Here is a 26,624-nt window from a genome sequence, read left to right on the forward strand (position 1 = left end):
AAATTCGTAGGGAGTTGCTTGTAAATATCAGAAAAATTGGCTGAAACACCCAAAACTATAAAACAAACCCTGAATTCCAGGGAGCCCAAACCCGTGTCTTGATTCAGTCCCTGAATCCCATTATCCAGAATGAAAACAAAATGTAACATCATGAAATTCATTAATAATAGTGAAATTCATGAAAGTGTGCAAAAAATACAACAAACAAGAGGCTTTAGCTAGATCTGGGATTGAGTGAACAACAATTGAACCAGATCATTCTGGTTTATTAACCCATAATTGGCAAAATTGCCATAGAATTCTGATTGAATTAACCAGAAAACCCAAGACAAACTCGTTTTGGAGAAAATTAAAATCCTTTTCTTCTACAATGGGCTCACATTTCATTTTCAAAAACACAAAAATCATTTTGGTCAGTTTTGCCTGTAGATTACTAAAAAATAAAACTCCACTTTGTAGTGTCTCTGTATATCATAATGGGTACTTTGTCAGAATTCTTGTTTTTTGGAGGGATCAGAATAAAAAATGAAGGAAAGGAATAAAGAAAAATCAATGCAGAACAGAAAAATGTAGGGAAATGCTGATAAACAATGGCAAAACCATCTGAAGCACCGAAAACAATAAAAAAAAAACCCTTGAATTCCAGAAATCCAAAATCTTGGCCCTGATTTCAAAAAACCATTCACCCAGTTCCCTGAATTTCATTACCCAGCATGAAAATGAAATAAAACATCATAAAATTCATTAATAACAGTGAAATTCATGAAAATGCAAAAATCACAACAGCAAACCAAGAGGCTTTAGCAAGGTCTGGGATTGAGTGAGCAAAAATTGAACTCTATTATTCTGGTTTAATCAACCCATAACCAGTGAAATTGCCATAGAATTCTGATTGAATTAACCAGAAAACTGCAAACTCATTTTGGAGAAAATTAAAATTCTTTCCTTCTACAATTGGCTTACATTTCATTTTCACAAACACAATAATCATCTTGCTCATGTTGCCTGAAGATTCTAACCATAAAACTCCACTTTGTAGTGTTTTTCTATATCATAATGGGTACGCTGTCAAAATTCTTGTTTTTTGTGGGTCAGAATAAAAAATGAAGGAAAAGAATAAGGAAAAACCAATTCAGAACCAGGAGAAATGTAAGGGAATGCTTCTAAACAATGGAACAACCAGGTGAAGTTCTGAAAACAATAACACAAACCTTGAATTCCAAAAAGCCGAAACCTGCGCACTGATTTCTAAAGACTATCCCTTCAGGTCCCTGACTCCCATTATGCATCATGAAAACAAAGTGTAACATCCATAAAATGCATTAACACCAGTAAATACATGAACAATGTGCAAAAAAAAAATAGGAGCTTTTAGCAAAATCTGAGATTGAGTTAGCAACAACTGACCCTGATTTTTCCAATTTGATCCACTCATCACTGGCCAAGTTGTTGTGGAGTTCCAATTGATTTTAATTGGAAAATAGCAGTAAAACTTGTTTTGGAGAAAATGAGAATCATTCTCTTCTCCAAGAGTATTAAATTTCACTTTCACACACAAAAAATCATGTTGGTCAGTGTTGCCTGTGTAAACATTAAACTGCAATTTGTAGTTTTTTCTATATCATAACTGATACACAATTGAAACTCTTGTTTTTTGGTGGTGAGAACAAAAAATGAAGGAAACGAATAAGGAAAAAACAATACAGAGCCAGGAAAAATGTAGGGAATTGCTGAAAAACAATGGAAAAATCAGCTGAAGCACCCAAAACAATTTAAAAAAAAAAACAAACTAGAATTTGAGCAAGCCAAAACCTGTTCCTTGATTTAAAAAGACCATTCCTCACTTACACTGAATTCTGTATTCCAGCAAGAAAACAAAATGGAACATCACAAAATTCTTTCAAAACAATGAAAGATATGAAAAATGTTCCAAAAAACCAACAACAAGCATAGAGGCTTTAGCAAGATCTGGGATTAAGTTAGCAACAAGTAAACTGGATTATTCCAGTTGGATCCTCCTATTACTGGCTAAGTGGCTTTGGAGTTCTGATTGCATTACCAGAAAATTGCAGTCACAATTGTTTTAGAGAGAATTAAAATCCTTCTCTCTACAAAAGGCTTCAATTCATTTTCACAAACACAAGAATCATCTTGGTCGGTGTTGCTGAAGATTTCTAAGTATAAGACTCCAATTTGTGGTGATTTTTATATTCTGAATGAATTCTCTGTCAAAACTCTGCTTTTTGGACCAGAATAAAAAGAGAAGGAAATGAATTAGGAAAAACCAAACAGAACCAGAAAAAATGTAAGGAACTGCTGATAAACAATGGAAAAATTGGCTGAAGCACCCAAAAATTTTTTAAAAAAACTAGAATTTGAGCAAGCCAAAACTTGTGCTTTGATTTAAAAAAGACCCTTCCTCACTTACACTGAATTTCATATTCCAGCAAGAAAACAAAATGGAACATCACAAAATTCTTTCAAAACAATGAAAAATAGGAAAAAAAACTTGCAAAAAACCAAAAACAAAATAGGAGTCTTTAGCAAGATCTGAGATTGAGTTAGCGACAACTGAACCAGATTTTTGCAGTTTGATCCACTCATCACTGGCCAAGTTGTTGTGGAGTTCTGATTGATTTGAATTGGAAAATAGCAGTAAAACTTGTTTTGGAGAAAATCGTCTTTTTAAATCAAAGCACAGGTTTTGGCTTGCTCAAATTTTAGGGTTTTTTAAATTGTTTTGGTTGCTTAAGCCAATTTTCGATTGTTTATCAGCAATTCCTAACATGACAAATTGGAGTTTTATGCTTTGAAATCTTCAGCAGCACCGACCAAGATGATTCTGCTGTTTGAAAAAATGAATTGAAGCCTTTTGTAGAGAGAAGGAATTTAATTTTCTCCAAAACGAGTGTGACTGCAATTTTCTGGTAATTTGTCATGGTTTTTATATTCCAAATAGATTCTCTGTCAAAAATCCATTTTTTGGGTAGGAATAAAAATGAAGGAAAGGAATAATAAGGAAAAACCAATTCAGAGCCAGGAAAAAATGTAAGGAATTGCTGATAAACAATGGAAAAATCAGCTGAAGCACCCAAAACTATTAGAAAACCTAGAATTTGAGCAACCCAAAACCTGTGCTTTGGTTTCAAAAGACCATTTCTCCATACCCTGAATGCCATATTCCAGCAAGAAAACAAAATGGAACATCACAAAATTCTTCCTAAACAATGAAAGAGAGGAAAAATGTGCAAAAAAAAAAAAAAAAACCAACAACAAACATAGAGGCTTCAGCAAGATCTGAGATTGAGTTAGCAACAAGTGATACACATAGTTCTGATAGGATCCACCATAACTGGCAAAATGGCTGTGGAATTCTGATTGTATTAACCAGAAATTCAGAGTCACACAAGCTTTGGAGAAAATTACAAACCATCTCTCTACAAAAGGCTTCTATTCATTTTCACAAAAACAAGAATCATCTTGGGCAGTGTTGCTGAAAATTTCTAAGCATAAAACTCCAATTTGTCATGGTTTTTATGTTCTGAATGGATTCTCTGTGAAAACTCTGTTTTTTGGGCCAGAATAAAAAAAGAAGGAAAGGAATTAGGAAAAACCAAATGGAATCAGAAAAAAGTAAGGAATTGCTGATAAACAATGGAAAAATAGGCTGAAGCACCCAAAACTATTAGAAAAACCTAGAATTTGAGGCCAGTGCCGTGGCTCAATAGGCTAATCCTCCGCCTAGCAATGCCGGCACACCAGGTTCTAGTCCCTGGCACTTACTTACTTCACATTATTTTTGAAAGCACCTGTAGGATTTTACAAGAATTTAACGGTTTAGGCCTCTGGGGCTTTCTCATTAATATAACCATCATGACATAGCCCAGGTACTAAGAGAGAAAAACTGCCAGCCCAGAATATTATATCCTGCAAAGCTCTCATTTGTGAATGAAGGTGAAATAAAGACTTTTCATAGCAAACAGAAATTGAAAGAATTTGTTGCCACTCATCCTGCCCTGCAAAAGATGCTTAAAGATGTGTTACACACAGAAACACAGAAACACGGCCATCAATATGAAAGAAGGTAAAGGAAGGAAACCTCACAGCAAAAGATCACAGGAAGCTCAATTTCTCTTTGACATAGAATTAAACTCTGATTCTCTGTTAAAGCAATATGTTAAAGTAATCTACTATGTTCCTCAGCTGAATTTTTATTAAGAGCTCTGGGTTATTTAAATATGTGCTTATTTTCAAAGATTTGAATAATCAGCTTGTAACAATGATCAAATTTGCCCTATGTTATGATTTTAAGGAATCTTATTTCAACCAGTAATTTTGGATTTTGAGCCTTCTTGGCATTCTTGACAGGCATTCAAAAAATCAAAGTTCCAAACAATCTGGACTCTAAAATTTCCAGTAAATCTTGGACTTTGGTTTTTCCAGTTTGGGCCCAACTGAAAAAATTGAAGGACCTATGTCTCTCATCTTATAGAGACACCAACTAATCAGGCTATTTGGATTATATTAGAAGTACTGTCAAGATTTGATGTGGTACTAAATTTTAAGTTTCTATAATGGAAAATGCTATTAATACAAATGTTTGAGAATTAAAAGTCTAATGATCTTGTGTTACTAGACATGATAGTTATCTTAACGAGAAAGCCCCAGAGGCCTAAAGGGTTAAATACTTGTAAAATCCTGCAGGTGCTTTCAAAAATATTGTGAAGTAAGCAAGTGCCTCTTGTTGGTTGATGAGTTTATAATTTTAAACATGGCAACTTAAAGTCTTTTGTCATCCACAGTTATATATGATTTGCTGCTCATAAAACTAAAGCGTTGTTGGTTCTGTGTTTAGCTGTTCTCCTATAGTCCTATGGACTTTTTCCAGCTACTTCTATTGTATTCAGTACTTTGGGATGGCTCTGTAAACAGATGAAGCCAATAATGTATTAACAGTACCAACTGAGAGAAAGTATGGTTAACTGAGGTTACTAAAAACAAAAAGCAATTCAAATCAATTGGCAATTTACAAAAAGAGTTAAAGATTTTAAAGGCTATTATTAAAATTGCTATATTGGTCTATTATGTTATGTTATATGTGTGTACATATTGTATGTCCACATGGGAAAATTTTACTAAGAATTTTATTTTCATTGGCTTATAGATAAGATTGTCCATAAATTTAAGCTGCTAAAATTAATCAAAGATACATTTTAATTCATGTGACCAGAATCTCTGCATCGTATGTTTTATACTTGTTAGTAGAAAGAAACTAAAAACATTTTATATGGTTATGCTTAAGTTTACTGGTTAAACAAACTACACCATGTTAGATATTTAAGTGGTGTTTTCAAATACATGGTTCTTAAAATTTATAGAAAGCATTGGACCTTCTGGTAAATGTTTTCTTAAGTTGTTATCTAATGGTTGAAACTGTTTGCTAAGTATTCATGTAATATTGCTATTGTCAGCAAGCGATCTAGGACTTGCTCCCTCATTTCTCTATTCTAAGCCCAACTTGTTCTTTCATTTCTCTATTCTCTTCAAGGTAGGAAACTAATTTTTTTTTTATTTTTGACAGGCAGAGTGGACAGTGAGAGAGAGACAGAGAGAAAGGTCTTCCTTTTGCCATTGGTTCACCCTCCAATGGCCGCCGCGGTAGGCGCGCTGCGACTGGCGCACCGCGCTGATCCGATGGCAGGAGCCAGGTGCTTATCCTGGTCTCACATGTGGTGCAGGGCCCGAGGACTTGGGCCATCCTCCACTGCACTCCCTGGCCACAGCAGAGAACTGGCCTGGAAGAGGGGCAACCGGGACAGGATCGGTGCCCCGACCGAGACTAGAACCCGGTGTGCCGGTGCCGCAAGGCGGAGGATTAGCCTAGTGAGCCGCGGCGCCGGCTTAGGAAACTAATTCTATTATGAAGGAATCTGTAGGATGCACAATTTAATCTTTAGACCTTATAAAAGAGATGGCTAACATTTTTCTGTAATAGCATAGCCAAAATAAAAGCTTAAATATAATCTCATAGCCAGATTTACTTCACCATCAGCGAAGTAAATAGTAAGTAGAAAAAACCTCCCTTTCAGACCAAAGGGAAAGAAAGTTTTAAAGTCAGAATATAATTTTCCTCATGGGCATTGTCTACCTTAGAAAAACTACTACAGAACATGCCTGTGACTATAGACTTGTAGTTCAGGACACCGAAGATTAGAGATGGGACTTGGGCACTCCCTTGACTTGCATCCTCTGGTCTGCTTTAAAAAAAAAAAAAACGAGGAGGAAAAGAAAGCCAGGCATCAGAAGCAATGGGTTGCAGGCCTATTAATGGCTGATTTGTATAGTTATCTGCCCTCAAGGAGACCAAACAGGCCAGTCCACTGCAGTGGCTTTCAATGTGGTAAGCCTGGGCTTCAGCAGAGGTCAGCTTGTGAAGAGCCCTGGCAGCTCTGCCAAGAGTTGGATCACTGGAAATGGACCTGCCCTGGAGTCGAAGGATGCCCAGGTCAGAGCCACAGATCTTATTGGCTCTAAGCTGAAAAGCCCTTCACTCAGCCCAGCTTCGAAAGTGACCACTGCAGCTGAGGGGATGGCCACATGGGGTCAGCAACATTGAAGGCAGAACTGTAAATTTCTTGTTAGAGATGCCACCTGCCTTTACCTGGCCAGCTCTCCTCCAAGGCCAGCTAAGTAATGAAAGTCAACAGAGTACCTTCCCCTAGGAGGTTCACACCTCCCTTAGGATGTACTGGGCCTCTTAACTTACAAGACCTAAAGCCCACCAGATTATTACCAGGCCCTTTCTGTCAGGTTCTGTTTGCCTCTAGATCAGAAAACTTAATTGTAGCTTAGACAGCACCTTTCTTAGCTCCTTTAATAATGACTCTGTCATTTGTTCTAGAACCTGTCTAGCGCAATTGGGCCTCATTCCTTCGTAATCATAACCTCTACCTCCAATGGCTCTACTCCCAACCTGTGTGTACTGATGGTCCTCTTCCCCACTTAATGCTGTATAATTGTTCAGACCTGGTTAATGCCACTCTTAGGATCATTGGTTACTATCCTCACCCTGTCTTTTATGACCTTGTCTAAATATGATCAGAGTCAGCGAACTTGGAAGGCTTCCATACCTTTGGCAACTCATGACTAGAGCCTAGGATGGTTACTGGCGCCATAAACTAGAGTGTCAATTTGTTGGGTCAACAACAGGAGCCACTGTGCACTTGCTCCTCATGTGGGATCTCTGTCCTTAATGTGCTGTATATTTTGAATTAATGCTATAACTAGTATTCATATAGTATATTTCACTTTGTGTTTCTATGTGGGTGCAAACCATTGAAATCTTTACTTAATATATACTGAATTGATCTTCATTCTATAAAGAGAATTGAAAATGAATCTCGATGTGAATGGAAGGGGAGAGGGAGTTGGAGAGCGGAGGCTTGCGGGTGGGAGGTAAGTTATGGGAGGGGGAAGCCATGGTAATCCATAAGCTATACTTTGAAAATTTATATTCGTTAAATAAAAGTTAAAAAATGAAAATATAAAAAAATAAAAATAAGAAAAAAACAACAGTTTACACAGAGTATACATTATGATATTAAAAAAAAAGCGGACAGCGCCGCGGCCCACTAGGCTAATCCTCCGCCTTGTGGCACTGGCACACAGGGTTCTAGTCCCGGTCGGGGCACTGATCCTGTCCCGGTTGCCCCTCTTCCAGGCCAGCTCTCTGCTGTGGCCAGGGAGTACATTGGAGGATGGCCCAAGTGCTTGGGCCCTATACCCGCATGGGAGACCAGGATAAGCACCTGGCTCCTGCCATTGGATCAGCGCGGTACGCCAGCTGCAGCGCACCTACCGCGCTAGCCATTAGAGGGTGAACCAATGGCAAAAAGGAAGACCTTTCTCTCTATCTCTCTCTAACACTATCCACTCTGCCTGTCAAAAAAAAAAAGCATAAATTTGCGTTTTATGCTTAGATATCTACAGGCAACACGAACAAGATGAGTTTTTGTGTTTTGGAAAATGAAATGTCACCCAATTTTAGAAGGGACAGATTTTTATTCCCTGCAAACCAAGTGTGACTACGATTTTCTGTTTAATTCAATCAGAATTCCACAGCCAGTCAGCTAGGAGTGGTGGATGAAACCCGAAAAACCTGGTTTCCTTGTGACTAAATCAAGCTAAATATCATTAAGAACACTTTGATCTTTGTTATTTTCATATGCTTCTTATTTATCATGGTTTGTAATGAGTTTGATGATGTTACCTTTCATTTTGAGGCAGGAATATGGAGTTCAGGGGATGGGAGGAATGCTCTTTTTCATTCAGAGCACAGGTTTTGGCTTGCTCCCATTCTCGCTTTCTTTCATTGTTTTGGGTGCCTCAGCCCATTTTTTGTTTCTTTATTGGCAATTTCCTAAACTTTTTCAGGGTCTGAGTATTTTTGCCTTCTCCATTCTCTGCATTTTGCATTCAGATGCACTGAAAACAAGAGTGTAGACAGAGTATCCAGTATGATATAAAAACAAAACAAATTGGAGTTTTATGCTTAGAAATCTACAGGCAACATGACCAAGATGAATTTTTCAGTTTTGGAAAATGAAATGTAACCCATATGTAGAAGGGACATTTTTCATTCCAGAAAAAATGAGTGTGACTGCGATGTTGTGTTTAATTCTATCAGAATTCCACAGGCAGTCGGCTGGGAGGGGTAGATCCTACCACAAGCATCAGGTTTATTTGTGCCTAAAGCAAGCCCAGTATTACCAAGGACTCTGATTTCTTTGCTTCTTTCCAAATTTTTCTTTTGTATCCTGGTGCATGAAACCTGAATCACCTGGTTTAGTTGTGGCTAAATCAAGCCCAATATCGCTAAGGACTCTGATTTCTTTGCTTTTTTTCAAATTATTCTTATTGATAATGCTTTGTAGTGAATTTCCTGATGTTTCCTATTGTTTTCAGGCTGGAATATGGAGTTCAGAGCATGGGAGGCATTTTCTCTTTCAATCAGGGCACAGGTTTTGGCTGGCTCCCTTTCTTGCTTTCTTTCATTGTTTTGGGTGCCCCAGCCCATGTTTGGGTTCTTGGTTGGCAATTTCCTCAATTTTTTCTGGGTCTGAGTTTGTTCAGCCTTCTTCCTTCCTTGCATTTTGTATTCTGACACCATAAAAACATGAGTTTAGACAGAGTATCCATTATTCCAAAACAGAACCAATTGGCTTGTTATGCTTAGAAATCTACAGGCCACATGACCAAGATGAGTTTTTGTGTTTTGGAAAAAGAAATGGAACCCTTTTGTAGAAAGGACACATTTGAATTTTCTCCCAAACGAGTGTGCCTGGGATTTTCCGGTTAATTCAATCAGTATTCCACAGCCAGTTGGCTGGGAGGGGTGGATCCAACCAGAAACATCCGGATTACTTTGACTAAATCAAGCCCAATATGGTTAAGGGCTTTTAGATTTCTTTGTTGTGTTTTGTTCTGTTTTTCACACATTTCTGATTTCTCAAGTGTTGTAATGAATTTTATGATGTGACCTTCTGCTGGAGGGTGGAATAAGGAATTCAGGGCATGGAGGAAAGTTCTTTTTCAATCAGGGCACAGGTTTTGGTTTGCTCCCATTCTAGATTTCTGTCATTGTTTTGGGTGCCTCAGCCCATTTTTGGTCTCTTTATTGGCAATTTCCTCAATTTTTTCTGGGTCTGAGTTGGTTTTGCCTTCTTCCTTCCCTGCATTTTGTATTCTGATGCAATAAACACAACAGTATAGACAGAATATCCATTATGATAAAAAAAAGAATGAATTGGTGTTTCATTCTTAGAAATTTACATGCAACACAACCACGATGAGTTTTTGTGTTTTGGAAAATGAAATGTAAGCCCTTTGTAGTACGGACAGATTTTCATTCCTTCAATAGGAAAGTGACTGTGATTTTCTGGGTAATTCCATGAGAATTTCACAGTCAGCTGGGATGGGTGGATGAAACCGGAAACATCCGGTTGACTTGTGACTAAATATAGCCCAATATCGCTAAGGGCTCTTAGAGTTCATGAATTGTTTCTGGGTCTGAGTTTGTTTTCCCTTCTTCCTTCCCTGCATGTTGTATTCTGACACAATAAAAACAAGAGCGTAGACAGAGTATCCATTTTGATATAAAAAAACAGAACAAACTGGCATTTGATGCTTAGAAATGTAGAGGAAACATGACCAAGATGAGTTTTTGTGGTTTGTAAAATGAAATGTACAACTTTGTAGATGGGACAGATTTTAATACCCTCCAAAACTAGTGTGACTGGGATTTTCTGGTTAATTCAATCGGAATTCCACAGCCAGTCAGCTGGGAGGGGTGTATGAAACCTGAAAAACCTGGTTTACTTGTGACTAAATCAAGTCCAATATCACTAAGGACTCTTTGAATTCTTTGTTTTTTTCACACTTTTCTAGTTTATCATCATTTGTAATGAATTGTGTGATGTTACCTTTTGTGTGGAGGTTGGAATATGGAGTTCAGGGCATGGGAGGAATGGTCTTTTTCAATCACGTCATAGGTGTTGGCTTGCTCCAATTCTAGCTTTTTTCATTGTTTTGGGTGTCTCAGCTGATGTTTGGTTTCTTTATTGGCAATTTCCTTAACTTTTTCAGGGTCTGAGTTTGTTTTGCCTTCTTCCTTGCCTGCATTTTGTATCCTGATGCAATAAAAACAACAGTTTGGGAGAGTATCCATTATGGTATAAAAAACAGAACAAATTGGCATTTTATGCTTAGAAATCTACAGGTAACACGACAAGATGTTGTTTTCTGTTTTGGAAAATGAAATTTTTAACCCATTTGTAGAGGGACAGATTTTAATACCCTTCAAAACAAGTGTGACTGCAATTTTCTGGTTAATTCCATCAGAATTCCACAGCCATGTGGCTGGGAGGGATGGATGAAACCGGAAACATCTGGATTACTTGTGAGTAAATGAAGCTGAATATGGCTAAAGATTCTTTGATTTCTTTGCTTGTTTTCACACTTTTCCTATTTGTCATACTTTTAAGGAATACTATGATGTAACCTTTTGTGTGGACGCTGGAGTATGGAGTTCAGGGCATGGGAGGAATGGTCTTGTTCAATCATGGCACAGGTGTTGGCTTGCTCCAATTCTCGGTTTCTTTCATTATTTTGGGTGCCTCAGACAATGTTTGGTTTCTTTTTCAGCAATTTTAAAATTTTTCTGGGTCTGAGGTTTTTTTGCCTTCTTCCTACCCTACCCTTGTATTCTGATGCAATAAAAAGAGTGTAGACAGAGTCTCCATGAATATAAAAGAAAACAGAACAAGTTGGAGTTTTATGCTTAGAAATCTAGAGACAACACGACCAAGATTAATTTTTATTTTGCAAAATGAAATGTAACCCATTTGTATAAGGGACAGATTTTTATATGCTCCAAAATGAGTGTGACTGCAATTTTCTGATTAATTCCATCAGAATTCCACAGCCAGTCAGCTCAGAGGGGTGGATGATACCAGAAGCATCCAGTTTACATATGACTATATCAAGCCAAATATCGCTAAGGGCTCTGATTTCTTTGTTTTTTTTCCACACTTTTCTTATCTACCATGGTTTGTAATGAATAATGTAATGTTACCTTTTGTGTGGAGGCTGGAATATGAAGCTCAGGGCACGGGATGAATGGTCTTTTTCAAACAGGGCACAGGTGTTGGCTTGCACCCATTCTAGGTTTCTTTCATTGTTTTGGGTGCCTCAGTTGATGTTTGGTTTCTTTATTGGCAATTACCTAAATTTTTTCCAGGTCTGAGTTTCTTTTCCTTTTTCCTTCCCTGAATTTTGTATTCTGATGCAATGAAAAGAAGAGTGTAGGCAGAGATTCCTTTATGGTATAAAAACAGAAGAAATTGGCATTTTACGCTTAGAAATCTACATTCAACATGACAAAGATGACTTTTTGTGTTTTGGAAAATAAAATGTAACCCATTTATAGATGGGACAGATTTGAATACCCCCTAAAATGAGTTGACTGCGATTTTCTGGTTAATTCCATCAGAATTCTACAGCCAGTGAGCTAGGAAGGTGGATGAAACCAAAAACATCCGGTTTACTTATGACAAAATCAAGCCCAATATCACTAAGGACTCTTTGGTTTCTTTGGATTTTAAACACTTTTCGTATTTATCATTGATTGTAATGAATTGGATGATGTTACTTTTTGTGTGGAGGCTGGAATTTGGAGTTCAGGGCATGGGGGCAGTGGTCATTTTCAATCAGGGAACAGGTGTTGTTTTGCTCAAATTCAAGCTTTCTTTCATTGTTTTGGGTGCCTCAGCACATGTTTGGTTTCTTTTTTGACAATTTTAAAATATTTCTGAGTCTCAGGTTTTTTTTTTTTGCCTTCTTCCTTCCCTGCACTTTGTATTCTGATGCAATAAAAAGAGTGTAGACAGAGTATCCATGAATATATAACAAAACGGAACAAATTGGCATTTTATGCTTAGAAATCTGCAGGCAACACGACCAAGATGAGTTTTTGTGCTTTGGAAAATGAAATATAACTCATTTGTAGAAGGGACAGATTTTTATTCCCTCCAAACCGTTTGTGACTGTGATTTTCTAGTTAATTCCATCAGAATTCAACAGCCAGTCAGCTGGGAGGGGTGGATGAAACCGGAAACATCCGGTTTACTTGAGACTAAATGAAGCCCAATATCGCTAAGGATTCTTTGATTTCTTTGCTTTTTTTCACACTTTCTTATTTATCATGGTTTGTAATGAATTGGATGATGTTACCTTTTGTTTCGGGCTGGAACTTGGAATTCATGGCATGAGAGGTATGCTCTTTTTTCAATCAGGGTACAGGTTTTGGCTTGCTCAAAGTCTACCCTTCTTTCCTTGTTTTGGGTGCCTCACATGATTGTTGTTGTATTTATCTGCAATTTCCTAAACTTTTTCTGGGTCTGAGTTTGTTTTATCTTTTTCCTTCCCTTCATTTGGTATATTGATGCATAAAAACAACAGGTTAGACAGAGTATCCAATATGATATAAAAAAAAGAACAAATTGGGATTTTATGCTTAGAAATACAGGCCACATGACCAAGATGAGGTTTTGTGTTTTGGAAAATGAAATGTAACCAATTTGTAGCAGGGACAGATTTTATTACCCTCCTAAAACTGTGTGACTTGATTTGCTGGTTAATTTCATCAGAATTGGACAGAAATTAAGCTGGGAGTGGTGGCTGAAACCAGAAACCTCCGGTTTACTTGTGACTACATCAAGACAAGTATTGCTAAAGACTCTTTGATTTCTTTGTTTGTTTTTTTTTTCACACTTTTCTTATGTATCTGGGTTTGTAATGCATTGGATGATGTTACCTTTTATTTTGAGGTTGGAATATGGAGTTCAGGGCACGGTTGGTATGGCCTTTTTCAACCAGGGCACAGGTATTGGCTTCCTCCAATTCTAGGTTTCTGTCAAAGTTTTGCATGCCTCAGCCAAATTTTGGTTTCATTATCGGCAATTTCCTAAATTTTTTCTGGGACTGAGTTTGTTTTGCCTTCTTCCTTCTGTACTTTTTGTATTCTAATGCCAAAAAAAAAAAAGAGTGTAGAAGGAGTATCCAACAAATTGGTGTGTTTTATATTCAAAATCCACAGGCAACACGATAAGATGAGGTTTTGTGTTTTGGAAAATAAGAAGTAACAAATTTTGCAAGGGACATCTTTAATTCCCTCAACAATGAGTTTGACTGCGATTTTCTAGTTAATTATATCAGAATTCCACATCCAATTGGCTGGGAGTGGAGGCTGAAACCGGAAACATCCGGTTTACTTGTACCTAAATGAAGACAAATATCGCTAAAGATTCTTTGATTTCTTTCTTTTTTTCACAATTTTCTTATTTACCATGGTTTGTAATGAATTGGATGATGTTACCTTTTGATTTGAGGCTGGAATATGGAGTTCCAGGCACGTGAGGAATGGTCATTTAAAATCAGGGCACAGATTGTTGCTTGCTTCAATTCTAGCTTTCTTTCTTTCTTTTGGTGCCTCAGCCGATTGTTGGTTTCTTTATTGGCAATTTCCTAAACTTTTTCTGGTTCTGAGTTTGTTTTGCCTTCTTCATTCCCTGCATTTTGTATCCTGATGCAATAAAACAACAGTGTGGAAAGAGTATCCAATATGATATAAACAACACAACAAATTGGGATTTTATGCATAGAAATCTACAGGCAACACGACCAAGATGAGATTTTGTGTTTTTGAAAATGAAATGTAAACAATTTGTAGAAAGGACAGATTTTACTACCCTCAAAAAAGGAGAGTGACTGTGATTTTCTGGTTAGTTCCATCAGAATTCCACAGCCAGTTGGCTGGGAGTGGTGGCTAAAACTGGAAACATCCTGTTTACTTGTGACTAAATCAAGCCCAATATTAATAAGGACTCTTTGATTTCTTTGTTTTTTTTTTCACACTTTTCTTATTTATCGTGGTTTGTAATGAATTGGATGATGTTACCTTTTGTTTCAAGGCTGGAATATGGAGTCCAGGGCACAGGAAGAATGGTCTTTTTCATTCATGTCAAAGGTTTTGCCTTGCTCCAATTCTAGCTTAATTTCATTGTTTTGATGCCTCAGCCGATTTTTGGATTCTTTATCAGTAATTTCCTAAACTGTTTCAGGTTCTGAGTTTGTTTTGCCTTCTTCCTTCCCTGCATTTTGTATTCTGATGCATAAAAACAACAGTTTAGAGAGAGTATCCACTATGATATAAAAAACTTAGAAATACAGGCCACATGACCAAGATGAGGTTTTGTGTTTTGGAAAATGAAATGTAACCCATTTGTAGCAGGGACATATTTCAACACCCTCCAAAGCTGTGTGACTAAGATTTGCTGGTTAATTGCATCAGAATTCCACAGCCAGTAGCCTGGGAGGGGTGGATGAAACTGGAAACCTCTGGTTTATTAGTGACTAAATGAAGCCCAATATTGCTAAGGACTCTTTGATTCCTTTGGTTTTTTTCACACTATTTTTATTTATCATGGTTTGTAATGAATTGGATGATGTTACCTTTTGTTTCGAGGCTAGAATATGCAGTTCAGGGCACAGGAGGAATGGTCATTTTCCATCAGGGTACAAGTTTTGGCTTCCTCCAATTCTAGCTTTCTGTCATTGTTTTGGGTGCCTCAACTGATTTTTGTTTATTTATCATCAATTTCTTAAATTTTTCTTGCTCTAAGTACATTTTTACTTCTTCTTCCTTGCATTTGGTATTCTAATGCATAAAAATAACAGTTTAGAGATAGTATCCATTAAGATATTAAAAACATAACAAACTGGGTTTTTATGTTTAGAAATCTACAGGCAATACGACCCAGAACAGTTTTTGTATTTTGGAAAATGAAATGTAACCCATTTTTACAAGGCACAGTTTTAATTCCCTCAACAATGAGTGTGCCTGGGATTTTCTGGTTAATTGCATCAGAATTCCACAGCCAGTAGGCAGGGAGGGGTGGACCCAACCAGAAACATCCAGTTTACTTGTATCTAAATCAAGCCCAATATTGCTAAGGACTCTGATTTCTTTTTTTTTTTTTTCACACTTTTCATTATTTATTATGTTTTGTAATGAATTGGATAATGTTAACTTTTGTTTTGAGGGTGGAATATGGAGTTCAGGGCAGGGGAGAAATGCTCTTTTTCAATCAGAGCACAGGTTTTAGCTTGCTCAAATTCCACCTTTCTTTCATTTTTTTGGGTGCCTCAGCCAGTCATTGGTTTCTTGATTGGCGATTTCTGAAATATTTTCTAGGTCTGAGTTTGTTTTGCCTTCTCCATTCCCTGCATTTTGTATTCTGATGCAATAAAAAGAAGAGTGTAGGCAGAGAATCCATTATGGTGTAAAAAACAAAACAAATTGGAGTTTTATGCTTAGAAATCTACAGGCGAAACAACCAAGGATATTTTTTCCATTTTGTAAAAAGAAATATAACCCCTTTGTAGAAGGGACTGATTCTCATTCATCCAAATCGAGTGTGAGTGCTATTTTCTGGTAAATTCAATCAGAATTCCACAGGCAGTCTGCTGGGAGGGGTGGATCCAACCAGAAAAATCCAGTTTACTTGTGACTAAATCACGCCCAATATCACTAAGGACTCTTTGATTTCTTTGCTTCTTTTCAAATTTTTCTTTTTTATCATGGTTTGCAATGAATTTTATGATGTGACCTTTTGAGGCTGGAATATCAAGTTCAGGGCACAGGAGGAATGGTCTTTTTCAACCAGGGCACAGGTTTGGGCTTGCTCCAATTCTAAATTTCTTTCATTATTTTGGGTGTCTCAGCCAATTTTTGGTCTCTTTATCAGCACGTTCCTCAATTTTTTCTGGGTCTGAGTTTGTTTTGCCTTCTGCCTTCCCTTCATTTTGTATTCTGATTCAATAAAAACAAGATATTAGACAGAGTATCCATTGTGATATAAGAAACACAACAAATTGGAATTTTATGCTTCGAAATCTGCAGGAAACACAAACAAAGGTGAGTTTTTTTGTTTTGGAATATGAAATGTAACCATTTTGTAGTATTGATAGATTTTAATACTCTCCAAAACTATTGTGATGTGATATTCTGGTTAATCAATCAGAATTTCACAGACATTCATTTGGGAGGTTTGGATGAAACCAAAAACACTTCGTATACTTGTGACTAAATTAAGCCCAATTCCCTAAGTACTCCTAGATTTCTTTGCTTCTTTTCAAATTTTTCTTATTTATCATGGTTTGTAATGAATTTTATGATGTTAAATTTTGTTTTGAGGCTGGAATATTGAGCTTAGGGCATGAGAGGAAACGTCTTTTTCAATCAGGGCATGGGTTTTTGCTTGCTCCAATTTTAGCTTTTTTTCATGGTTTTGGGTGCCTCACCCGATTTTTGGATTCTTTATTGGCAATTTCCTCAATTTTTACTGGGTCTGAGTTTGTTTTGCCTTCATCCTTCCCCATATTTTGTGTTCTGATGCAATAAAAACAAGTGTGTATACAGAGTATCCATTATGATATAAGAAACACTACAAATTGGAATTTTATGCTTAGAAATCTATAGGAGGGGGGCGGAGCCAAGATGGCGAATAGTGGCCAGCGCCACGGCTCACTAGGCTAATCCTCCACCTTGCGGCACCGGCACACAGGGTTCTAGTCCCGGTTGGGGCACCGATCCTGTCCCAGTTGCCCCTCTTCCAGGCCAGCTCTCTGCTGTGGCCAGGGAGTGCAGTGGAGGATGGCCCAGGTGCTTGGGCCCTGCACCCCATGGGAGACCAGGATAAGCACCTGGCTCCTGCCATTGGATCAGCGCGGTGCGCCAGCCACAGTGCACCTACCACGGCGGCCATTGGAGGGTGAAGCAACGGCAAAAAGGAAGACCTTTCTCTCTGTTTCTCTCTCTCTCACTGTCCACTCTGCCTGTCAAAAAAAAAAAAAAGAAATAGACAGATCATCCGGACAGAAGATCAACAAAGAAACATCAGATTTAATCGATACTATTGCCCAAATGGAGCTGACAGATAACTACAGAACTTTCAATCCTATATCTAAAGATTTTACATTCTTCTCAGCAGTGCATGGAACCTTCTCTAGGACTGACCACATACTAGGCCTTAAAGCAAATCTCAGCAAATTTAAAAGAATTAGAATCATACCATGCATCTTCTCAGACCACAGTGGAATGAAGGTGGAAATTAACAACTCAGGAATCACTAGAAAGTATGTAAACACATGGAGACTGAACAACATGCTCCTGAATGAACAATGGGTCATAGAAGAAATCCAAAAAGAGAAATCAAAAATTTTCTGGAAGTAAATGAGGATAACAACACAACATATCAAAACTTATGGGATACGGCAAAAGCAGTGTTGAAAGGAAAGTTTATATCAATTGGTGCCTACATCAAGAAATCAGAAAGGCACCAAATAGATGAGCTTTGAATTCATCTGAAGGATCTAGAAAAACTGCAGCAAACCAGACCCAAAGCTAGTAGGAGAAGAGAAATAATTAAAATCAGAGAAGAAATCAACAAGATTGAATCCAAAAAACATTGCAAAAAATCAGCCAAGAGAAGAGCTGGTTTTTTGAAAAAATAAAAAAAATTGACACCCCATTGGCTCAACTAACTAAAAAAAGAAAAGACCCAAATCAATACAATTAGAGATGAAAAAGGAAATGTAACAACAGACACCACAGAAATAAAAAGAATCATCAGAAATTATTACAAAGAGTTGTATGCCAACAAACAGGGAAATCTGTCAGAAATGGACAGATACCGGGACACATGCAATCTACCTAAATTGAACCAGGAAGACATAGAAAACCTAAATAGGCCCATAACTGAGACAGAAATTGAAACAGTAATAAAGGCCCTCCCAACAAAGAAAAGCCCAGGGCCAGATGAATCACTGCTGAATTTTACCAGACATTTAAAGAAGAATTAACTCCATTTCTTCTCAAAATATTCAGAACAATTGAAAAAGATGGAATCCTCCCAAATTCTTTCCATGAAGCCAGCATCACCTTAATCCCTAAGCCAGAGAAAGATGCAGCATTGAAAGAGAATTACAGACCAATATCCCTGATGAACATAGATGCAAAAATCCTCAATAAAATTCTGGCAAATAGAATACAACAACACATCAGAAAGATCATCCACCCAGACCAAGTGGGATTTATCCCTGGTATGCAGGGATGGTTCAATGTTCGCAAAACAATCAACGTGATACACCACATTAACAGACTGCAGAAGAAAAACCATATGATTATCTCAATAGATGCACAGAAAGCATTGATAAAATACAACACCCCTTCATGATGAAAACCCTAAACAAACTTGGTATGGAAGGAACATTCCTCAATACAATCAAAGCAATATATGAAAAACCCACGGCCAACATCCTATTGAATGGGGAAAAGTTGGAAGCATTTCTGCTGAGATCTGGTAGCAGACAGGGATGCCCACTCTCACCACTGCTATTCAATATACTTCTGAAAGTTTTAGCCAGAGCTATTAGGCAAGAAAAAGAAATTAAAGGGATACAAATTTGGAAGGAAGAACTCAAACTATCCCTCTTTGCAGATGATATGATTCTTTATTTAGGGGATCCAAAGAACTCTACTAAGAGACTATTGGAACTCATCGAAGAGTTTGGCAAAGTAGCAAGATATAAAATCAATGCACAAAAATCAACAGCCTTTGTATACACAGGCAATGCCACGGCTGAGGAAGAACTTCTAAGATCAATCCCATTCAAAATAGCTACAAAAACAATCAAATACCTTGGAATAAACTTAACCAAAGATGTTAAAGATCTCTACGATGAAAACTACAAAACCTTCCAGAAAGAAATAGAAGAGGATACCAAAAAATGGAGAAATCTTCCATGCTCATGGATTGGAAGAATCAATATCATCAAAATGTCTATTCTCCCAAAAGCAATTTGAAGATTCAATGCAATACCAATCAAAATACCAAAGACATTCTTCTCAGATCTGGAAAAAATGATGCTGAAATTCATACGGAGGCACAGGAGACCTCGAATTGCTAAAGCAATCTTGTATAGTAAAAACAAGGCCAGAGGCATCACAATACCAGGTTTCAGGACATACTACAGGGCATTTGTTACCAAAACAGCATGGTACTGGTACAGAAACAGATGGATAGACCAATGGAACAGAATAGAAACACCAGAAATCAATCCAAACATCTACAGCCAAATTATATTTGATCAAGGATCCAAAACCAATCCCTGGAATAAGGACAGTCTATTCAATAAATGGTGCTGGAAAAATTGGATTATCAAATGCAGAATCATGAAGCAAGACGCATACCTTTCACCTTACACAAAAATTCACTCAACATGGATTAAAGACTTAAATTGATGATCTGACACCACAAAATTATTAGAGAGCATTGGAGAAACCGTGCAAGATATTGGGACCGGCAAAGACTTCCTAGAAAAGTCCAGCTGGCTCAGGCAGTCAAAACCAAAATTAACATTTGGGATACCATCAAATTGAGAAGTTTCTGTACTGCAAAAGAAACAGTCAGGAGAGTGAAGAGGCAACTGACAGAATGGGAAAAAAAATATTTGCAAACTATGCTACACATAAAGGGTTGATAACCAGAATCTATAAAGAACTCAAGAAACTCAACCACATGAAAACAAACAACCCACTTAAGAGATGGGCCAAGGACCTCAAGAGACATTTTTTGAAAGAGGAAATCCAAATGGCCAACAGAAACATGAAAAAATGTTCAAGATCACTAGCAATCAGGGAAATGCAAATCAAAACCACAATGAGGTTCCACCTCACCCCGGTGAGAATGGCGCACATTCAGAAATCTACCCACAACAAATGCTGGAGAGGATGTGGGGGAAAAGGGACACTAACCCACTGTTGGTGGGAATGCAAACTGGTTAAGCCACTATGGAAGTCAGTCTGGAGATTCCTGAGAAACCTGAATTATAACCCTACCATACAACCCAGCCATCCCACTCCTTGGAATTTACCCAAAGGAAATTAAATTGGCTAATAAAAAAGCCATCTGCACCTTAATGTTTATTGCAGCTCAGTTTACAATAGCTAAGACCTGTAATCAACCCAAATGCCCATCAACAGTAGACTGGATAAAGAAATTATGGGACATGTACTCTATAGAATACTATACAGCAGTCAAAAACAATGAAACCCGGTCATTTGCAACAAGATGGAGGAATCTGGAAAACATCATGCTGAGTAAATTAAGCCAGTCCCAAAGGCACAAATATCATATATTCTCCCTGATTGGTGACAACTAACTGAGCTTCAAAGGGGAAACCTGTTGAAGTGAAATGGACACTATGAGGAACAGTGACTTGATCAGCTCTTGTGCTGTACAATGTAATACTTCATCCATTTTAGTATTTTTTTCTCTGTTTTGTTCTAGTACTATTGGTTGAACTCTGTAATTAACACACAATTATTCTTAGGTGTTTAAAGCTTAACTGAAAAGTGATCCCTGTTAAATATAAGAGTGGGAATAGAGACAGAGGAGATGTACAATTTGGGACATGCTCAATTGGACTTGATCCAAATGGTGGAGTTAGAAATGTGCCAGGGGATTCCAATACAATCCCATCACGGTGGCATGTACCAATGCCATCTCACTAGTCCAAGTGATCAATTTTAGTTCACAACTGATCACACTGATAGGTCTAAGAGTCAAAGGGATCACACAAACAAGACTAGTTTCTGCTAACATTAACTGATAGAATCAAAAAGGGAGAGAAAGATCCAACGTGGGAAGCAGGATACACAGCAGACTCATAGAATGGCAGATGTCCTAAACAACACTCTGGCCTCAGAATCACCCTTAAGGCATTCAGATCTGGCTGAAGATCCCATGAGAGTATTGTAGGCATGGAAGCCAAGACACTGTGGCAAAACAAAAAAAAAAGAAGAAGAAGACGACAACCTAAATGAACGATCTCTGTGAGTGAGATCCCAGTGGAAAGAACCGGGCCATCAAAGAAGGAGGTACTTTTCTCTGAATTGAGGAGAGAACTTACACTTTGACTATGACCCTGTCGGAATAAGATCGAAGTCGGTGAACTCAAAAGGCCTCCACAGCCCTGGCAACTCATGACTAGAGCCTAGGGAGATTACTGATGCCATAATCAAGAGTGTTAAATTGTTAAGTCAACAACAGGAGTCACTGTGTACTTACTTCTCATGTGGGATCTGTCCTTAAATTAGGGTCCAATATGAAGTAATGCTATAACTAGTACTGAAACAGTATTCTACACTTTGTGTTTCTGTGTGGGTGCAAACTAATGAAATCTTTACTTAATATATACTGAATCAATCATCTGTATGTAAAGATAATTGAAAATGGATCTTGATGTGAATGGAATGGGACAGGGAGCGGGAGATGGGAGGGGTTTGAGGGGGAGGGAAATTGTGGTGGGGGGAAGCCATTGTAATCCATAAACTGTATGTTGGAAATTTATTTTTACTAAATAAAAATTTAAAAAAAAGAAATCTACAGGAAACATGACAAAGGTTGGTTTTTTGTTCTGCAATATGAAATGCAGCGCTTTTGTAGAGATGATAGATTTTGATTTCCACCAAAATGAGTTCAAGTAAGATTTTTTTTGTTGTTAATTCAATCAGAATTCCACAGCCAGAAGCCTAGGAGGGGTGGATGAAATTGGAAACATCCGGTTACTTGTGACTACATGAAGCCCAATTTCGCTAAAGACTCTTTGATTTCTTTGGTCTTTTCAAATATTTTTATCATGGTTTGTAATAAATTGGATGATGTTACCTTTTGTGTAGAGGTTGGAATATGGAGTTCAGGGAACAGGAGGAATGGTATTTTCAATCAGGGCACAGGTTATGGCTTGCTCCAATTCTAGCTTTCTTTCATTCTTTTGGGTGCCTCAGCCAATTTTTGGATTCTTTATTGGCAATTTCCTAATTTTTTCTGGGTCTGAGTTTGTTTTGCCTTCTTCCTTCACTACATTCTGTATTCTGACACAATAAAAACAAGAGTTTAGAGAGAGTATCCATTATGACATAAAAAACACAACAAATTTGCTTTTTATGCTTAAATCTACAGGCAACACAACCAAGATGAGTGTGTTTTGGAAAATGAAATGTAACCCTTTTGTAGAAGGGACAGTTTTGAATTTTCTTCCAAATGAGTGTGACTGTGATTTTCTGGTCAATTCAATCAGAATTCCACAGCCAGTTGGCTGGGAGGGGAGGATCCTACCAGAAACATCCAGTTTACTTGTGCCTAAGTCAAACACAATATTGCTAAGAACACTTTGATTTCTTTGCATTTCTTTGCTTCTTTTCAAATATTTTTTTTATCATGGTGTGTAATGATTTTATGATGTGACTTATTGTATTGAGGCTGGAATATTGAGTTCAAGGCACGGGAGGAAAGGTCTTTATCAATCAGGGCACAGGTTTTGGCTTGTTCCAATTCTAACTCTCTTTCATTTTTCGGGGGTGCCTCAGCTGATTTTTGGTTACTTTATCTGCGATTTCCTAAATTTTTTCTGGGTGTGAGTTTGTTTTGCCTTCTTCCTTCCCTACATTTTGTATTCCTTTGCAATAAAAACAAGAGTGTAGACAGAGTATCCATTATGATATAAGAAACACAAAAAATTTGAATTTTATGCTTAGAAATCTACAGGAAACCTGACCAAAGTGAGTTTTGTTTTGGAGTGTGAAATGTAACCATTTTGTAGAAGGGACAGATTTTGATTCCCTCCAAAATGAGTGTGACTGCAAATTTCTGGTTAATTCCATCAGAATGCCACAGCAAGTCAGCTGGGAGTGGTGGATGAAACCAGAAATATCCAGTTACTTGTGACTAAATCAAGCCCAATATCGCTAAGGACTCTTTGATTTCTTTGTTTTTTTTTCACATTTTCCCTATTTGTCATACTTTTAAGGAATACTACAATGTAATCAGATGAAACCAGAAGCATCGGGTTTTTCTAGACTAAATTAAGCCAAATATCACTAAGGACTCTTTGATTTCTTTGGCTTTTTTTACATTTTTCTAATTTATCATGGTTTCTAATGAATTGTATGATGTTACCTTTTGTAATGAGGCTGGAATATGGAGTTTAGGGCACGGGAGCAATGCTCTTTTTCAATCAGGGCACAGGTTTTGGCTTGCTCCAAATCTAGCTTTCTTTCATTATTTTGGGTGCCTCAGCCATTTTTGGTCATTTGTCGGCAATTTTCTAAACTTTTTCTGGATGTGAGTTTGATTTGCCTTCTTCCTTCCCGACATTTTGTATTCTGACACAATAAAAACAAGAGTGTAGACAGAGGATCCATTATGATATAAAAAACAGAATAAATTGGTGTATTATGCTTAGAATTCCACAGGCAACACGACCAAGATGTGTTTTTGTGTTTTGGAAAATGAAATGCACCCCATTTGTAGAAGGGACAGATTTTAATACCCTCCGCAACAAATGTGACTGCAATTGCAATTTTCTGGTGTATTCAATCAGAATTCCATAGCAATTAAGCTGTGAGGGGCGGATGAAAGCAAAAACATTCTTTTTCATTGTGACAAAATCAAGCCCAATATCGCTAAGGACTTTTGGATTTCTTTGGGTTTTTTCACACTTTTCTTATTTATCATGGTTTGTAAATGAATTGGATGATGTTACATTTTGTTTTGAGGCTGGAATATGGAGTTCATGGCATGGGAGGAATGGTCTTTTTCAATCAGGGCACAGGTGTTGGCTTGCTCCCATTCTAGGTTTCTTTCATTGCTTTTGGTGCCTCAGCTTATTTTTGGTTTTTTATCATGTTTTTGCTAAACTTTTTCTGGGTCTGAGTTTGTTTGGCCTTCTTCTTTCTGTGCAATATCCTAAACTTTTTTTTGGCTCTGAGTTACTTTTCCAATTGTTCCTTCCCTGATTTTGTATTCTGATGCAATAAAAACAGTATAGACAGAGTATCTACAGGTAACTGTTGGACCTCTCAGTTGTAGAGATGCCCACTTGCTCGAGAGGACGCCCAAAAATCCAGACTCCAGACCAGTTGATGCAAAAAGCATGAGGTATTTATTGTACGTTTGCGCAAACGGGCCCCCACCTAAGGCGGTGAGGAGCCCTGAGCGGCAGTTTCACACAGGTTATATAGTCAACAAATTAGCATATGGGATTGGCCGGTTCGGAGGGACAATTAGCATACCGGAAAGTGCTGAGGAGAGTGCTGAGGGAACCAGCTGAAGAGAATGCTGAGGAGAGTGCTGAGGGAACCAGCTGAAGAGAATGCTGAGGAGAGTGCTGAGGGAACCAGCTGAGGAGAATGCTGAGGAGAGTACTGAGACTCTCCGAAGGGGAGTGGCAGCTCTGCTCTGGGCATGCCTAGAGGTTCTCTAAAGGGGATAGACTTTTCCTTCCCAGAGAACGTGCCCGCTGGACCCTGGGGAACATCTAACCTCTTAAGAAGCCCCTGATATCTGCCCAGGCCTAGTTTCTTGTCCCTCTCCCCCCATAAGGGTCCTTCATCCCCTCCTTTTCTTTTTGCAAAGATTTTAATCCTAAAATCTATTGGACCGGCCTGGGGAGAACCTGCCTCACTGGAGGGAGAAAACTCTGTTCTTGCTGGACTGGGTTAGGTTCCACGTTAACAATTGCGGAGCATGGGGATTGGAAAAACAATGGGGAAAGGCCAGGAACATCATAAATATTAAACAGTTTTTAAAAGTCTTAGCTTGAGTGGGTTCTGAGTGCGCTGGAGCTTCCATTTGGCTGGTCTATCCGGATCCTCGGGGCCCTGGGGAGGTGGTGCTCACTTCACGTGTGAGGCGTGGACCCAAGCAGCGATTCCGTCGACCTTGAGAGCGGTGGGAGTTATCAACAGCACAGTGAAGGGGCCTTTCCACCGGGGCTCTAGAGTCTTAGATTGGTGCCTTCGGACATACACAGCATCACCGATTTGGAAAGGATGCGGGATGGTTGTAGGCTGCTGCAAGAGGTTTCCAGACCTGGTTCTGGATGATCTGGAGTGCTCTCAACCGGGCCTGTAACTTAGGGGCATCGGCAACGGAGTCACTGGCAAGGTCAAGCAAGCCTGCTACTGGTGGGGGCCCTCCATAAAGGATTTCATATGGTGTCAGCCCGCAATGAGAGGGCGTGTTTCGAACCCAGAACAACACCATAGGGAGGAGTTGGACCCAGTCTTTAACGCCAGTCTCCAACGCTAATTTGGTCAAGGTCTCTTTAATTGTTCTGTTCATTTTTTCTACCTGTCCTGAACTTTGGGGTCTATAGGCACAGTGCAATTTCCAATTTATGCCTAATGCTTTGGCCACCAACTGACTTACCTGGGAGACAAACGCTGGGCCATTGTCGGACCCAATTACCTTAGGCAAGCCGAACCGGGGGAAGATCTCCTCTATGATCTTCTTGACGACCACCTGGGCGGTTTCCCGTTTTGTGGGGAATGCCTCAGTCCATCCGGAGAAGGTGTCTACAAAAACTAGAAGATACTTATTCCCATAACTGCCCGGCCTTATCTCAGTGAAATCGACCTCCCAGTTGATTCCTGGTCGGTCTCTTCTTACCCTAACTCCCTCCGGGAGCTTGAGGTGTCTGGCATTTACCTTGGCACACGGAACACAGGATTCAGTCACCTGCTGGGCTAAAGAGTCAAGTCCGGGGATGTAGTAAGACTGCCTATCTTCCTGTAAGGCTGCTTTTAGCTTTTTGTATCCCAAATGAGTCCATTGATGGAGGCTGGTAATTATTTCTTTAGCCAATTGGTGTGGCAAGACTATTTTCTCTCCGAGCCTCCAAACCCTTATTTGTTCATCATACTCTGCACCGAGCCGCTGAATCGTATCTAAGTCTTGGTCCGAATAGAGGAAAGGTGGTTCCCTCGATACTTGGGTGGGCTCAACTGTCTTCAACGGGAGCACCTGTTGGCTCAGGGCTGCCGCCCTAGCGGCCTCGTCTGCCATCCTGTTTCCCCTTGCTACGAGGTCGTCTCCTCGTTGGTGCCCGGGGCAATGAATTGCTGAGGAGAATGCTGAGGAGAGTGGCAGCTCTGCTCAGTT

The sequence above is a fragment of the Lepus europaeus genome, chromosome 3 (assembly GCF_033115175.1).
Source record: "Lepus europaeus isolate LE1 chromosome 3, mLepTim1.pri, whole genome shotgun sequence".
Lineage (NCBI taxonomy): Eukaryota > Metazoa > Chordata > Mammalia > Lagomorpha > Leporidae > Lepus > Lepus europaeus.